A 17,401-nucleotide genomic window follows, 5' to 3' on the forward strand; every position below is an offset into this window, starting at 1 on the left:
CCCAAGAATTTGCATTTCTGACAAGTTCCCAAAAGATGTTGCTGCCGCTGGTCCCATACCAGCTTTGAGATCATGGGTCAATATGGCCTGGCCACCAGAAGCATGGTGCTATACAGGCAGTGTCAGTAGCACACGGACATTTGTAGGAATGCAAATTCTCAGGCCCAGCACTCAGAGCTTCCAAACAGATTTCCTGGGGGCAGGGTCTTGAAATCTGCATTTTAGCAAGACCTCCAAGGGACGCTGCTGCACCCTCAAGTTTGAGGAGCACTGGCCCGAGGCAGCGGTGCTTGAAGCTTTGCTACCTATTAGAATCTCCTGAGCACTCAACTGCTCTCTGATCTCTGCTGGGGCCTCCCTCATGTTTGGAGCTCCCCTGGTAAAGATAAGGTGCTGAAGACTGAGAACCTCTGGTCTGGAGCTCCACTCCGCAGGTGTGGTCTCACCCAGGAGCTGGCTGGAAATGCAGAAGCTCAGGTTCTACATCTGCTGACCCAGAATTTCCATTTCGATGCAATCTCCCGGTGGTTGTCATGCACAATCGAATCTAAGTTCCATTGATCTAGAGATGTCTCCTGCCCCTACTGACACAGTAGGACCTATGAACAAGGCATTCATGGTCTTCGAGGCTCAGTTTACTGATCTGTAAAATAGGTTTACTACATGAACTAGGAACAGTGCACCACTCATGTGGTTGTTAGGAGATCAAGGAGATAACACAAGAACTGTGTCTTCATAATTTGTGTAGGAAAGCTTCTAGCTTCCCAGAGAGTCCTCAGTGCCAACTCTTCAGCCTTTCTAAATTGCCTGGCTCCCTTTTGGTCTAACGCTCCAGTTGAGCCTGGAGCCTGAGTGCCTTGGTCAACTTGGAGGTGCCAAAGCTAGGTGGCCAGTGTGGACCAGTGCCAGGGCAGAGGAAAGGGAGCAAGGGGTGCTGGCCTGGAGCAATGGGCTAAGGCTGGAGAGGTCCTGGCCATGAACTGGGAATGAGACTGTACCCATAGGAAGTGAGATGGGCCCAGATGAGGTAGGAGAGGCAGTGAACTCTGAGCTGCCTCTCAGCTCAGCAAGGAAGAAGGACAGCACTGGTTCGGCACAAAGGGGCAAATGTAGGGTTTCGGCCCTGTCTTCCTTTTCCAGAAGGCTCCTATGCTCCTGTTGGATTGGGGCAACGTCTAAGTCTCTAGCTGGACAAGCACTGGAGATCAGAGACCTGACCCTGAGGGTGCCCAGACAGTGGACACCCCCTGCTCAGAGCACAGCCCCAAGAACCCTTATCCCTGCCAATCAGAACAGAGATGGAGAACACCTGCACTTCAGACCTTCTCGGAGAGCCATCCTTTCATATATTTCGTGGGAGAGGGGATGGGCAGTGTGGGTGCGGGTCCCTGTAGTACCCTGCTCCTTCCCAGAGGCCCTTGGCCTGGTCTGTATCCAGGCTTTGTCACCCTGGGATCCTAGTGCTCAAGAGGGTGGGAGTCACTTCTCCCTTCCCAGCTTTGCAAACTGGTTTCCCCTTGAGTTCTCTCCTTCTGGGGATTCCCTGGTTCTCCACTTTCTTCCTGACAGCCAAAGGCAACAATGTACTCAAAGACTAGACACAACCTGCCCATTTAAAATTAAGCAGGGAGCCTATCATTTAAATTGATAAGTAAAAATCAATCAATCAATCAATCAATCAATAACTGAAACTACAAATTTCCTTCCATTCCCCTGGCACTAGAATCTTCCATTTGGCCTGTAGATCCTCTCCGAATTGTGTGCACCTGGGGGCTACATCTGTCCATGGGCTCCCTTCCCCTTTTCTGGTTGGGTTTAGTCAGCAGGACCAAGAGCAGGAAGTCAAGGACAAGGAGGGAGCCCACTTGGGGGCTGTGTTCCCAACCCAACTCCTGTGGGTGGTCCTCATTGCATAGCTCACTCTGGACCACAGCAATCGCTGTCACCCCTCACCCACTGAGGGCTCAGGGTGTTAACAGCTCCCTATTGTTCCTGGTTCCAGGATGCCGCACCAGGTCTCATCATTCTGCCTATATTCTGTCCAACACCTTTATTAAATTCTCCCTGACCTACCAGCTTGACGGTGCTCACTGTTTTCCTGCCTGGACACGCCCTGACACATTGATCAGGGGGAAGAAAGAGGAGATGGAGAAGCAAGAGGATAAGAAAGCAGGGGGACAGTGGGAAAGAGAATAGGAGGAATGGTATGGAGAAGAAAGAGGAGGACTCCAGGACCTGGGGACGCCACACGCCTACCCCCGCAATTTCTCCTCCCCACAGTGGAAAGTGCTATCCTTTACTTTTTAACTTTAAACCTGATTAGTGACGTGAAAGCCTGTTTTCCACCTACAGGTTGAAATTGAAAGTAAAAAGGGAGCACAAAATGTCTGAAGCTTTTAGAAATTTCCTTAGGAGGTTCGAGCAGCAGGTGTCAACCTTGAATATGCCAGAATCACACCCTCGGGGTCCCTGACAAAAATCCCAATTCTCCGAAACCACCTTTAGAAATTCTTATGTCCTAGGTGGGGACTTTGACCTCAAAATCTGTATTTTCACAAGCAGCCCAGGGTTCCTGAGGCAGCTGGTCCCATGTGTCACTGTGGGAAATTCCAGCATGGATGCCTTGACCATGAACATCTCAGTAACACTCGTGAACTGCTGGTTCTTGGAAGCTGTCAGACTCTTAAGAAATCACGATCCAGATGGCCCTTCTTTTCACGACATCTGTATCTTTGGGGTAAATACCCAGTAGTACAATGGCAGGGTCATAGGGAAGTTCTATTTTTAATTTCTTGAGGAATCTCCACACTGTTCTCCAAAGAGGCTGAAGGGGTGGGGGGGGGTGGGAGGTTGGGGGAACCAGGTGGTGGGTATTATAGAGGGCACGGATTACATGGAGCACTGGGTGTGGGGCAAAAATAATGAATACTGTTATGCTGAAAATAAAAAATAAATTAAAAAAAAAGAAAAAAAGAAATCACGGTCCAGTGTTCTCAAACCAAGTTGGGCCTGGCTGGAGATGTTACCTAGCCATATCCAAAGAAACTCAGTGAAAAGGACTGTTCAGGAACAAATTTAATTAAAGACGATGGGTTAGATTATATAAATTAATAGGTGAAAGGTCTCCCTATGCATGGAGCAGAACAAGAGAAATGAGGGCCCCTAACCACATGCAGGCATCCCTGGCCAGAACTCACAGCATTAGAGGAAATAGGGAATGTGCAGTAAAGCTCAAGGAGAAGAGCAACAGCAGAATTAATGGCTAGATGGGGTCATTATGAAAGACCAGAGGAACCCTGCAGTTCAAGCAGACAAGCACTTAATAGCACTCTTGATGTATGAAGGGCCATTGAGGGGAAACAGAAGTGCCACCTGTCCCTTTCACTGAGGGCTGAACTCAAGTTAGGTCAAGGGCTCAGCCTTAGACTCCTGCCTAGGGGGTCTCTAGGTAAGTTTTGCCTTATGTGTATTTTCTCTCTCTCTCTCTCTCTCTCTCTCTCACACACACACACACACACACACACACACACACACAAACTTTAAAAAGAACTATACCAAGAGTTACACACCACAGGTCCCAAGGGAGACACTGGCATGCCTCTGGAAGTAATATTCATACATCTTTGTGTATGGAGTTTGCAAGGTTTCATTCAGTAAGCCACTCAGTAAGAGTTTTGCTCTCTCCCATTTCTTGGGAATGTGTCTGATAGAAAAGACTTAAGATTTGGTTCTTCTGGACCAGTAGGGCATTCCTATACATCATTCAGGAGTGTTCCCTGAGAACACCATGCATCACAGGACTAGTGTTTTAATTAATAGGAATTGATGGAACACCCATTTTGAAAGAATGAACTTGACCCATGTTATAAGCTAAGAATTTAAAGTAACCCATCACTAACTGTCATAGATGTCTCAGTACCTTAGTTGAAAGTCACCAAGCACAACAAAATGAATGTGGTAAAGAAAGATGCCACACTGGCCACTCCTCCCAAGGCAGTCTTCAAAATGGCCATTGCCTGCAAAGGGTTCACTAAGCTTAGTTTCATGGCTGCCAGCTCCGGTCTGTGAAGGAAGGAAGGAGTGACATTAGCTGAGCCTCAAGGCACCAGACTTTCCACATATTCTTTCATTCTATCCTCCCAACTGCCCTCTAAAACCTATTCTATCCCTGCTTCACAGATGAGAAAGCTGAGACCCAAGAAAGGCACAGGCTACTGATATTTCTTGAGGGCCTACTTTGTTGGTACTGTGACTAAATGACTTCCAAATGGTGTCTGATTTTTCTGAAGATTTTTCTCCTTCTTCTTCCTCTTCTTCCTCCTCCTCCTCCTCTTTCTCTTCTTCTTCTTTTTCTTCTTCTTCTTCTAATTCTTATTCATAGGTAGGAAGTTGAAGCTCAGAGAGGTCATGCCATTTACTTAAGGCCACACAGGAAGTGCATGAGAAAGCCAGAATGGAACACCTATCTTTCCAACTGCCCAACAATCCTTTTCATCATATCCCAGTTGCCTCTGTGGGATGTGGGAAGGAGGAGTAGGCACCTCAGTAGGTGTCTGGCAGCCAGTTGGATCTCAACAGATGGCAGCAGACTCTGCTATGTTAGTCCTCAGAGAACATTGTGCTATATACTTCTAGTTTTAATATGTAAGCCAGGAATCAGGGTGAAACACCTTTCTTTAGAAGTGTGGGATGAGCAAAGCCTGACTGGAGGGTCTTTTACTGACAGGAAGATGGATTGACAGAGAGGTGAGCATCTCGTCCCCATAACAAAGTGGGACCAATGCTGCCAGATTCTCTCCTGAAGTCCTTTTCAAAATAGTCCATGGTATCAGAGAGTTAGGACCACCAGCTCATGGGGAGGCAGGTAATAATGGCCCCAGGAGCGGCAACGGTCCTCCACCCCAACCCTAACTTTGACCACAGACCCTAATCATGGGACAGCTCAGCCACATCCTGGTCTAGGTCATTTTGCAGGAAGTTACTTTTTAATTTCATCCCCAACCCAGCTTTGGTAGGGGAGCAGATGGCAGGTGAGTAGTGGGTTACCATCTGAGATGCCTAGAAAACCATGTCATCTTATCCTCATTCTTCCCTTTTCCCTCTTGCTGAGAAATATTACCCAGTGAAATTCTATTTCTTTTCCAAGAGCTGCTTCATAGAAAAAGGCTCCATATGTGGCAAGTGGCAGAGGAAAGAACACAGAACTCAATGTTATCATACCGGGGTTCATGGGCAGAAGGACGACAATGCTTGTGTCTCCCCAGATTCATGTGCTGAAGCCCCAGCTCCCCGTGTGGTGATATTTTGGGGTGGGGTTATGGAGACGTGACTAGATCCAGATGCTATCATGAGGGTAGGCCCCATGATGGGCTTAATGACCTTACCAAGAGACAAAGATTCTCTCTCCGTCCAGGAACACACACTTGAGAAGGTCATGTGAGGGCACGGGGAGAAAGCAGTCACCTACAAACTATGCCACCTGCTGGCATGTGATTTGGGGTGTGGCTTAGCCTCTCTCGGCCTCAGTATCTTCTCTACAAGTGACCCGCTGAACCAACTTCAAGGTGCCAGCATTTGGGCCAGGAGCTACAGGCCAGCAAACAGCCCCTCTGCTGTCCTGGCTGACAGTGCTGTGGGAGGGGGCGTGGCAGACACGACCCCAGCTGCTCCCCACCTCCTACTCACAGAACCACTTCTCCCAGCAAAGAACATAGCACAGCATCGAAGCGGACTGCTGCCCACGAATAAAAGCTACTCTGGCACAATCCCTGAGCTCTCTGAAAAGTCAGGTTCAAATAAAGTTGCAATGAAAAGCAAACCCCAGCTAAGCAACGTGTTTCAAACCTTTGTCATCTGAGTGGGCCAGAACGGCGGCACTTTCCCTCTGCGGGAGTGTTCTCATGCCCTCGCCCACTAGCCCGCTCTGGGCACAGGACTGAAAGAGGGAAAATTATATCTCTGCTCAGGCCCACGCCAGCAACAACACATGTGCTCTTGCTGATCTGTGTGGTTCCTCTGTGGGCTGGAAAAAAAGGTGAAGAATCAGTTCCAGGAGGTTTTCAAGTAAGTGGAGATAGAGCCTCCAGCAGAAGCAGTGTCCAGAGACTCAGGAGGCCAGCACTCCAACCCTAGCACAGAGATGGGCAGGCCAGGAGCTGGCAACACGTCCAATGGTTTCAGTTCAGGCCTAAGCTGCCTCTACCACATTCTCCAGCAGAGCCTTGGGTTCGAGTCCCTGCTCTACCGCATGGACCAAACTCAGTCTGCGAATCCCTTTCATTGGAAACATGATAGTATCAAAACTTGTCCCCTGCATCATGGGAGGATTTATGAGGTCATGAGTGGAAAAACATATGTACTTATCGATTGAACTTACAGAAGAATAAACAGGTCCAGCCAAGGGCCAGGGTCCTCCTTCTCTCCAATAGCAGGGAGGCTCCAGGAATGGGAAGTTGCTGGAAAGAACACATGATTCCCAGAGACCCAGGGAACCTCGAACAGCAGCTGGTCCAGTCCTTACTTATAGGTCAGGGACTCATGAGCTGGGACAACCAGCTCATGCTGCCTCTGCATCCCACCTAGTCACAGTAGAGTGACTTCTGTGAATTGCAGCCCATTGGACTCCCAGCTGCTTGTGGGCAGCCTTCTTGCATTTGTCCATCTCATAAACGACTATTGGGTGTCTGCTAGGTGCCAAACGGTGGGCACATGAGGATGGAAAAGAGAGCCAGCCTACCTTCAAAAATGCCAATTCCACAGTCTAAGAAGAACAAGAGGGCAGAGATCAAGTCTTCTTCCTCTCTCTATTCTAGTGACTGGCACAGAAGAAGGCTCAATAAATGTTTGTTGAATCAATGCACACCACAAAGCCATTGAAGTGGCTCCTTGGTATCCTTGTTCCTAAACCAGCCTACTCAAGAGTAGACTGCCCAGGACAATTTTGTAACAAATTAACAATCAATTCCTCCACAAAGGATGTGGCCTCATTGAAAGCAGGCTGCCTGAGCACCCATTTACTTGAGGACCCACTTGAACCAGGACAGGACATGGACATGACTGAGCACGTGCACCATCAGTGCCCGACCTTGCAGACCCCGAGGCAGCTCATTCCCCCCCTTGCTTGTCTCATTCACTCTCCCACCTTACTGAGGCCTGAGCCACAACAGGTTGAATGACTTCCAAGCTCCAAGGATAGCTCCCTAAAAGAAACAAACTTCAAAGTGATATGCCCAAGATTGCAAAGCTAAGAAGGTTTTCTGAGCTCATGCCTGGGACCTCTTACTTCCCCCATGAGACCTCATGTCATCGAAGTTCCCAGTAGGAGCAGGCTTGAAGCCTCCCAAAGCTGGCTGGCACCACAGAGGTTGCCCAGGTTTGCATCCTCATTGTTCTAACATGGAATCCAGGGAAATTTAACTGCCTGAGAGCAAGCAGGTGTTCAGGAGTGGAGCACTTGGTTCCTGATCTATTAGTGTCCTTGCCACCCCCCCACCCCAACCACACTGTCCTCTGGTGGCCATCTGGAGAACGTGTGAAAAATGACAGATTATCTCATCCAAGGTACAGCTAAAGAAACAAGATGTAGAGATTCCTCAAAAAATTAAAAATAGAACTACCATATGTTCCAACCATTCCACTTCTGCATATTTCTAGAAGAAATGAAAACACTAAAGTAAAAGAGATATCTGCACCCCATGCTCATGACAGCATTATTTACAATAGCCAAGACATGGAAACAACTGGCTGTCCATCGATGGCTAAAGAAGTTGTGATATTTCACACACACACACACACACACACACACACACTCACTCACATGCTGGAATATTATTCAGCCATTGCAAATGGAATATTATTCCATTTGACATTCTGTCTGGATTATCATTCCAAAATGAGGAAATCCTACCACTTGCTAAAACACAGATGGACCTTGAGAGCGTTACCTTAAGTCAGATAGAGAAAGACAAATATTGTATGTGTGAAATCTGAAAAACAAAACAAAACTAAACAAAAACCCTAACCCATAGAAAAGGAGATGGTAACTTTTGGTTAACAGAGGTGAAGCAAAGGGAGAAGGAATTTGATGAAAGTAACCAAAAGGCACAAACTTCCACTTACAAGATAAGAGTTCAGGATGTCATGCACCAAAGGATGACTAGAGCTACTACTGTAGTATGAAACAGAGAAGAGTGTTAAGAGAGTTGATCCTCAGAGTCCCCATTATAAGAAGAATTATTTTTTTCTTTTTCTTTTTCTTTTTTTTTTTTTGTATCTATATAAGATGATGGCTGTTAGCTAAACTTAACAGTAGTGATCATTTCACAATATATGTAAGTCAAATCATTATGCTGGACAGGCTAAACTTATATGTACTGTATGTCCATTACACCTCATAAAACTTGGGGAATAAAAGAAAGAAACAAGAGAATTTCCAACAATCCAAGTAGTGTGTCAGTAGGCCTTGGAAGGTAGTGAGTCCCCTATCACTGGAAAATTATCACCTGGACGAGACAGGTGACAACCCTGGGTGTGACTCCAGCTCTGTAACAAGTGGAATGACACAGACATCAGTTAAGACGCACCAATAGCTTTTGAAAACCAGAACAGCTCGGTCTGGGCGCTCCCATTAATTGTGGCTTTTGTCACCACTCTCAGAGAAGGTAGGAGGGCTAAAGTCCCTCTGTCTCTCAGGTTCTGTAATTGAGGCCAGTCCTGGGATGGAGGAAGCATAGGGTCATGAAATGAGGTGGTGCTTTGGAATGAGTAACTTAAGCAAGGCACTTAACCTCTGTGATTGGGGATAATCCTGTTTCACCTCCCAAATTTGTGTAAGGATCACGTGGGCTAATTTTTGAAAAGTGCTGTCAGAGCAGTCAACTAATGGCAGCTGTTGTTTTGGCCATTCGTGGTGATGGGGTGAAGACTTCAAGACATGGGTGTTCAGAGTAGAAATTTTCACCTGCATCGCTCCAACTTCCATATTTTGTCTCTTTTGATCCCATGTCTGAAACCTAAAGGGTCCACCTTCCCAGAATGGGAAGAGTTGAGCTTCCTTCCCATTCTGTTAGCCAGAGTGATGGAAGTGGAAGGGGACTGCCCCCTCTTTCCTGTACACCACCCGGAGTCTCAGTGACATGCAGTGATAGTCTAGACCTCTCCCCCACTACCACCTAAACCATAACTCGCCATGATTCGGAACAGATTTATAGAAGAGAATAGATTTATTGCCTCATATGCATATTTAATGAGCCTCAAAGATAGTTCATAAATACACCATGCAATTTATTGGTATTTAATGTTATGCATTAATTAATAATTTTTAAGCCATCCAACATTTGCCAATTTGAAAAACTTAATACAACATTCAATAACTCCTGTCAAGACTTAATAAATTTCCATGGATTTATGCAGCCTGCAAAATGCACTCCATCTCAAACAAATTAAATAATGCATATGATGTGGTATGGGGAAGGACAATTTATTAAAGACTGATTTAATAGAAAATAGGTGTATTTTATCACTTGAGCTTTTTGTTGGGGACTCTTACGCAGAGAGTCACCCCAAGACACCCTGTTCTCCAGCTGTACTAGATCCAGTATTTGCCTCTGACTCTAACACAGAAGGAAATGTGGTTCCTCTTTCCCTTCATGCCCCAGTTCTGTCCCTGGCCTTCCCCCTTTCTTTGTTTTGACAAAGGTGTTCACACTCAGCCTCAGCCACTGTCTCCAGCATCCTTTCTATAGTTTTTCTGAATCTCAGCTGGAAAAGAGCTTGCCCCCTCTGCAGGTTCCTTGAGGTTCTGGTGGCATTTCTGACTCTTCCCAACCGTCTTTCTCTTGTTAGGAAGGTTCCTTGAAGGGTTGTAGCCCACTCACTTGTTCCCCAACTCCTGCAGGGCCCAGTGGTGTTCAATATGCATTTGCAGAAATAACACATGGAAAAACTAGCTAATGCTCCTTTTTATTCACAGAAACATAGGGAAGCAAGCAGATGCTTGGTTCCACCAGCACAGAGATCCTGGTGGCCCTGGGCCTATTCAGTGCCGCCCAGCAGCCGACATGATCCAGATTCCCCAGGGGAGCCATCTGGAACCCAGGCCAACTCCCAAGGAGATGAGGCAGCAACATCACCACATCAGATGCAATCCCTCTGACAGTCTTTTCTCGAGCCAGATCCTTTAAAAAGGTTCCTATCCCTCTAGCCACCCAGGCAAACAAGATGGCAATATGGCAATGTTGGAAAATCTCTTCACTTATCTGAGGCCATTCCAGTGAAGTGGACACCTTGCCTCTGTCCCAGTTTTCTCATGGGGCCACATGAAGTCACATATTTGCAGGTCCCTTGTGATCACACAGGGCAGCTAGAACTGGTGATGACGATAGCAGCTTCTAGTTGTCTCGGCCTCTTGCAGGCTCCCCTCTGGGCTCTGACCAAAGCCTGTGCACTTTGGGAAGAGGAGGTATAGGGTGGTGAGCTGGTGTGCAGACATGGAAGGCAAGGTCTTGCCAAAGGCTAGAAAACCTGCCCCTCTTGATATTTTGGAGGCTTATAAGGACCTCTGCAATGACCCTAAGAAAAGGGCCCACAGAAAGCTTCACCCACCCGACCGAAGCCTACTGCTATAGTCAGCCATGACCCAACCTCACCCACCTGGACCTTGAGGCCAAACTCTGTTCCAGGGAACCCCCATCTGAGACAGACACGCAGGGGGTGCCAAAGGAATCCAGAGCTGGATAGTAGTTAAAGGTAGACACAGATTTTATTCAGGAACTATTGCAATAGGAGAAAGAGGCCTGAAACTAAAACAAGGCTCGATTCCAAATATATATTTTTAAAAATGGGGATTTATAGCCAAGGGGCAGGGAGGGAGGTCAGTAAATAGAAAGTTGCTAAGAGGGGGCATGAGGGTAGGGACTGTGGTGAAACTGACCTACAAGGATTCTCGTTAAAGGCAGGCCAGGGTGAGCCGATCTCACCTGGGGGCTGGTTCAGGCAAGGGGATTGATTTGATCCTGAGGGTGGGGATTCTGGCTAACCTGACTGGATAGGGTTTTGCTAACACTGATTGAAAGTGCAGGTCTGGACACAAAAATGCAAAGCTGGAGACTTAGTTGGGAAGTGGGTTCAGAGTTTTGTCCAGGAGGTGTCATCATCCATGGCCACAATGAGATGTCTTGGGCAAGCCAGGAGCACAGGGCGCAAGGCGGGAGGTGGTAGGGGTCTCAGAAAGGCTCCCTGGGCTGGGCTCCAAAGGTGGCACTCTTCACTCCTTTGGGGGTAGTCGAGGCAGGGGTAGCAGCCCACAGACGCGGGAGTGCACAGGAGGTTGGGGAGGGGCAGTTGGCTAGGACTGAAAGTGGAAAGGGACAGAGAAGAGTTGCCAAGATCTTTTGCAGTCCAAAGGAGGAGGACCCTGATTCCAGGTGGAGACAGTTGGCACCAGATCCCATGGGTTACAGGGAGCTACTCAAATATATTTTACAGGGGATTGATCTTCCTGGCTTATGTGTAGGAAGGACCACACTCAGAACAGGTGTTCTCATCCATCTTATTCATTGCTGGGTCCTAAACACTGAAAGGGTGCCTGATACACAACAGGTACTCAAGTGGTGTTGTATGGGTTGTGACTGATTCTCTCTCTCTCTTTCTCTCTCTCTCTACCTCTCTCATACAGATTGTGACCAGTGAACTAGGGGCTAGAGGGATTAGAGAGAGTGACACTTTGCGGTAGCAGTAAGACCCCATAAATTGTTGTAGCAAAAAGACAGCAAAAGTAACTTTGTGGAGAGAAAACTACCAGGTAAATGTAGATATTTATAAAACTTTTAAATTCCCATCCCATCCCCCCCCAAAACCCTTCATTGTCTGCTACTATTTATCCACGGTTAGGTAGGCTCCGAATAAGAAAAAAGCAAAGCAACACACATACACACAAAATTTGTACAAAGATAGCATGGCCATCTCCCACAGACCTGTATGCCCACAGGTGTGGGTTTCTGTGCATTCACAGGAAGCAAATAGATTTTCTGAGAGTGAACTTATTCTGAGCCCCCATGGCAGCATGAATTCTATCAGTTGTCCATATGGTTTGGGATCCATGGTAGTATTTCAGCTGGAGCCCAGGATGGCAGTGAAGAGCCAAGGAAATGAAAAGTTTCAGAGTTGGAGCCAGCAAGTCTGGTAAGGGATCAGATATGAGGGGGACAAGAGTGAGGACAACAAGGCTTTGGAAAGAGATGAATGGTGTTCAGGAAGTGGCCAGGTCTAGCTGAACCCTACCAGCAGATGGTTGAATAGAAGTAGTTTAAGAGGAGAGATAGCCTACAATTTTTAACCCTAACTTATACAGAGTTATTGGCCTAGATCTAGAACAAATCTCCCAATTTAATATCAACTATACTTCCTAAATAATGAATTCTAGCAAAATTTTTTTTTGAAATGTTCAGGCAGTGACATGGCCCAGGTTCCTTCTATAACTTCTTCTCATAGCTGACTACACTTGTGTCCAGCAATCTCTTCCTTACCACTAAGTTTCATCCTTTGTGCTCTAGCTTACATCATTCTTTGCTTATTACTTCTTTCGCCAGTGGAAAGACCACCATTTGTGTGGTTAATAATATCACCTATTATTATGTAGAGATGTCATAATCTCAAATCCAAATAATGGCGGATGGAAAAATGGGCAAATCCATGAATTGTGTTTTTTTTTTTTAGCAAATAAAAATTTAAAGCATTTTTATTTTTATTTTTATTTTTTTCTTTTTCCTTTTTTTTTTTAATTTTTTATTTTTTATAAACATATATTTTTATCCCCAGGGGTACAGGTCTGTGAATCACCAGGTTTACACACTTCACAGCACTCACCAAGGCACATACCCTCCCCAATGTCCATAACCCCACCCCCTTTCTCCCAACACCCCTCCCCCCAGCAACCCTCAGTTTGTTTTGTGAGATTAAGAGTCACTTAAGTGGGAGGGAGACAAACCATAAGTGAATTGTGTTTTTATTCAAGACCCTAATTGTTTAGAGAAAGTTCGTGGCTTGTATTAAGATAATTTAGGGTTCAAAAGGCTAGTTCCTAAGCCTGTACAAAGTAAGGCTTGTGCTGGTCAAACCAGCAATTGTGCACTTAGGGCTACAGTCAGCACAGAAGCTTTGGTGGCTGCCCTAAGTGAAGTCCACACATTTCAACTCTCCTCTTTATGACATCTTTCCAGTCAGATGTTTCAAAGGTGAAAAGCAAGGGGCAAAATTAATAGATGGCAGCAAAGAAAAGATAAATAAAAGATACAGCAAGAACTGCATGTTCCCTTTGATTTCTCCCCATTGAAAATCATTTCCAAGAAAACGGGCAATCTGGGGAAATTCTCCCATGTGTCCTGGTTTCTTTAAGATGCCATAGTATAATGTATTTAAAAATGATAGGCATACTGACTTGCTGAAGGTCCCACCCCTGAAACAGAACATGCAACCCCTTCTCCTACATCTGTGCCTCTCCATGACTCTGGGGGTGGGCCCCTGCACTTAGTTTAACCCACAGCCAAGGCTGAGAAGGAATTTTAGTGGCTCTGTGGTGACGAAGGGCAAACTAAGAAAAATGTTCTGTTTGCTGTCAAGTTAGCATTGGTGAAGAGGCCACACCCCAGGAGAGATCTTTCTGGAGTCAGTTTTATAAGCTCAGAGGAAGTGCTTTAGAAGCAAATGTCATAAAGAATCAGAAACTGACTTGTGGCTGGAATTAGAGCCCCTGGCTTTTCTTAAAGCCTCCCCATGCTGTGATCTTGGACAGTTCACCTGCAATGGATATAGATGATGACATGGCTGAGAGAGGACTGAGTTTGGCACAATGACTAGAAAGTATTCAGAGGGAGCAGGCCTGTGGCAGATCCAGGGGCGTGTGGCTGCATTTCCAAGGGCATGCTGGGAGAACAGCATCTGGGTGGGTGGGCCTGACTGGGATCCTGTCTCTGCTCCTCTCTAGATCTGTGGCCTTAGGCATGCCATTTAACTTCTCTAGGCCTTTAAAAAAAATCTGTAAAATGGGGGTATAAACCAATTACCTCATAACTTTGTAACAATCTAATAAAAGAACATATATGAATATATCCTGCAATTTGTAAATAATGTACAAATGTAAACTCTGAGGTGGATCTGGAGAGAACAATAATGTAATAAAATAAACACAAGAAAAATAAGAGGGAATAATTAATATTGATACAAAAAAATTAATGGATAAAAAATTTTAAATGCAGAATTGATATATAAATTCAAAAGGTACTTCTTTTGGGGAAAACAGAATGAATTGTTATCATAACAACAAAAGAAGGGAAGAAAACAGAAATACACAAAGTAAGAAACATTCACAGATACAGAAGATATTAAAGGAATCATATAAGACTTATTTGCAAATCGTACAACTCGATCCATGAATGCGAATGAAGTGAATCATTTAATAGAAAAGTACAAATTCCCCAAATCAACCTCTGGAAAGAGAGAAAAAATTTGTCACAGAGCTGATATCCCTTAAAAAATCAGGGCCCCAAATGGCAAGATTTCATTTCTTTTGATGGCTGCATAGTATTCCATTGTGTAGACTCTTAATCTCACAAAACAAACTGAGGGTTGCTGGGGGGAGGGGGTTTGGGAGAAGGGGGTGGTATTATGGACATTGGGGAGGGTATGTGTTTTGGTGAGTGCTGTGAAGTGTGTAAACCTGGTGATTCACAGACCTGTACCCCTGGGGATAAAAATATATGTTTATAAAAAATAAAAAATTATATTAAAAAAAAATCAGGGCCCAACTGCATTTACAGAAAAATTCTATCTAATCCTTACATAGAGACAAGCAGACAACTGCCATGCTATTGAAACTGAACTGTCCAGAGCACAGAAAAAGATTTCCAAAACCCAAAAAGACGAAACATAAATAAAAACTGTAGACCAACTTAGGAATATAATTAAAAGTTTTTAAATAACATATTAACAAAGAGAATCCAGCAGCACAGTAGAAGAATGACACCTCTCACACAAATGAGTCATGTATTCCACAAACACAGGGATGTATTAAGAAATCTATTAACATAACTTTCCATATTAATGCACCAAAAGAGAAATCACAAGATCATCTCCATAGATACTGAAAAGGCATTTCATAAAATTCAGCATCTATTCTCAATCAAAATAAAACTCATGTTTTTACCTTAAAGTATGATAAAATTCTTACATGCATACATGTACACATGCACACACACCCCCCACACACACATCACAACTCAAAAGTCTGTGCTGTTTTGTGAGATTAAGAGTCACTTATGGTTTGTCTCCCTCCCAATCCCATCTTGTTTCATTTATTCTTCTCCTACCCACTTAAGCCTCCATGTTGCATCACCACTTCCTCATATCAGGGAGATCATATGATAGTTGTCTTTCTCTGCTTGACTTATTTCGCTAAGCATGATACGCTCTAGTTCCATCCATGTTGTCGCAAATTTGCTGGGGGGGGGGGTTTGGGAGAAGGGGGTGGGATTATGGACATTGGGGAGGGTATGTGCTTTGGTGAGTGCTGTGAAGTGTGTAAACCTGGTGATTCACAGACCTGTACCCCTGGGGATAAAAATATATGTTTATAAAAAATAAAAAGTTAAAAAAAAAAAAAAGTCTGTGCTGTGTTTATTTGGGAAACACAAAGATGTATCCTCAAAATGTTGATCCGCAATATAAATTTTTATGTTTGTATAAAAAGTTAAGTCAACTAGAGATAGAGAAACAAAGAAGCTTATTAATTGGAAAGGAGGAGGTAAAATTGTCATGATTTTCAGGTGAAAATGCCAGCAAATCATCCAAAAAGTAAAGGAATCCAACTAGGTAATTGTACAGAATTAATAAGCAGAAATCATTAGTTTTCCAAATGAAGATGCCCAGCAAATGAAAGCAAATCCCAAGGTAATAGTAACACAGAGGATAAAATACACAGGGACACACTTACCAAGAAATGTGTGCAAAGAAAACATTAAAATTCTACTAAGACTTATATAAATGGAAAGACAGCCTATGTTCTTGGATGGGAAGTTCAAATATGGTAAGGATTTTACATCCTCCCTAAGTTAATCTGTAAATTTAATGTGACCCCACTAAAAATAAGAATAGTTATTTGCTTGACCAGATAAGTTGATTCTCAAATTCACGTGGAAAAATAAACAAACAAGAACACTTAGGAAATTTTGGGGAAGAAAATAAGACTACTAACAAATGCTAAAAATATTGCAAAGCTATGTAATCATTAAAACACTGTAGTTCTGACACATCAGATACAGACAAGTCTACTGAATAAATAAGATAGTCCAGGTATAGACTGAAAAGCACACCGCAATAAAATAAGCAATAAAAGTGGCATTTTCAGTTAGTGGGAAGATTATCCAATAAACGATGGCGGCACAGATCATTAGACTTCCAGAAAAATGGAAAGGGGATACCTACTTCACAACACATAGCAAATGAATTTCAGATTGAACAGATATTTAGACATAAAATGAAATTATATTAGGATTCGAAAGCCAAAAGGATAATATTTGTATAATCTCATCACTCAGATGGCCTTTCTAAATACATTATGTCCAGAAAAAAAGGACCTACAAAGGTGGTTTTTTTAAAATGAATTTTCCATGAAAAAAGGGTATCATAAAATTAAGACAACCAATTGGGGAAATTTTTAAAACTCATATTAAAGATAAATGAACAACCATTGTCTTTGTATTTTATGATCTTTGTCCTCTGGAGAAGTTTTCAAAGAATTTTATCCCACAAAAAGGTGGAGCATAAGGAATAACACAGAGGACATGGGGAGATGGAGAGGAGAAGTGAGTTGGGGGAAATTGGAGAAGGAGATGAACCATGAGAGACTGTGACCTCTGAGAAAGAAACCGAGAATTTGGGAGGGGCAGGGAGTGGGAGGTTGGGTGAGCCTGTGGTGGGTATTATGGAGGGCACATATTGCATGGAGCACTGGGTGTGGTGCAGAAACAATGAATTCTGGAACACTGAAAAGAAATTTAAAAATATAAATAAAAATTAAAAAAAAACATTTTTAAAAAGGTGGTAGAACTCTGTGATCAGCAAGAGAGGGACTTGGCCATTTTTGAGGAAAAAAACCAAACAAACAGAAGATGGAGGCAGTAAGAATGTCAACAGTTAAAAGAACAAGCCTTAGAATTAGACAACAGCTGGTTTAAATTGCAGTTCCATCACGTATCAGCTGAGTGGTCAAGAGCATCATTTCTTTTAATCTCACTAAACTTTAGTTTTCTTATTTATAAAGTAAGAATACCAAGATCTTTTTCATAGGTTTGTCTTAAGGATTAAATGAAATGTATATAATGAGCTTAGCTGAGCACATGATATATAG

General features: G+C 44.1%; 1 protein-coding gene and 1 long non-coding RNA gene across 2 annotated transcripts in view; both read right to left on the bottom strand.

The window, feature by feature from the left end:
- XKR6 (XK related 6) overlaps positions 1 to 17,401 on the bottom strand; it is a 304,492-nt gene that overhangs the window by 60,706 nt on the left and 226,385 nt on the right. The gene's annotated exons all lie outside the window — the stretch shown is intronic.
- Positions 1 to 17,401, bottom strand: part of LOC309862973 — a 29,641-nt gene that overhangs the window by 5,575 nt on the left and 6,665 nt on the right. Inside the window, exon 2 of the long non-coding RNA XR_014310823.1 lies at positions 3,920 to 4,062. This is a non-coding gene — a long non-coding RNA (uncharacterized lncRNA). The remainder of the gene's footprint in view (positions 1 to 3,919; positions 4,063 to 17,401) is intronic.

This window comes from Mustela nivalis, assembly GCF_964662115.1.
Source record: "Mustela nivalis genome assembly, chromosome: 4".
NCBI lineage: Eukaryota > Metazoa > Chordata > Mammalia > Carnivora > Mustelidae > Mustela > Mustela nivalis.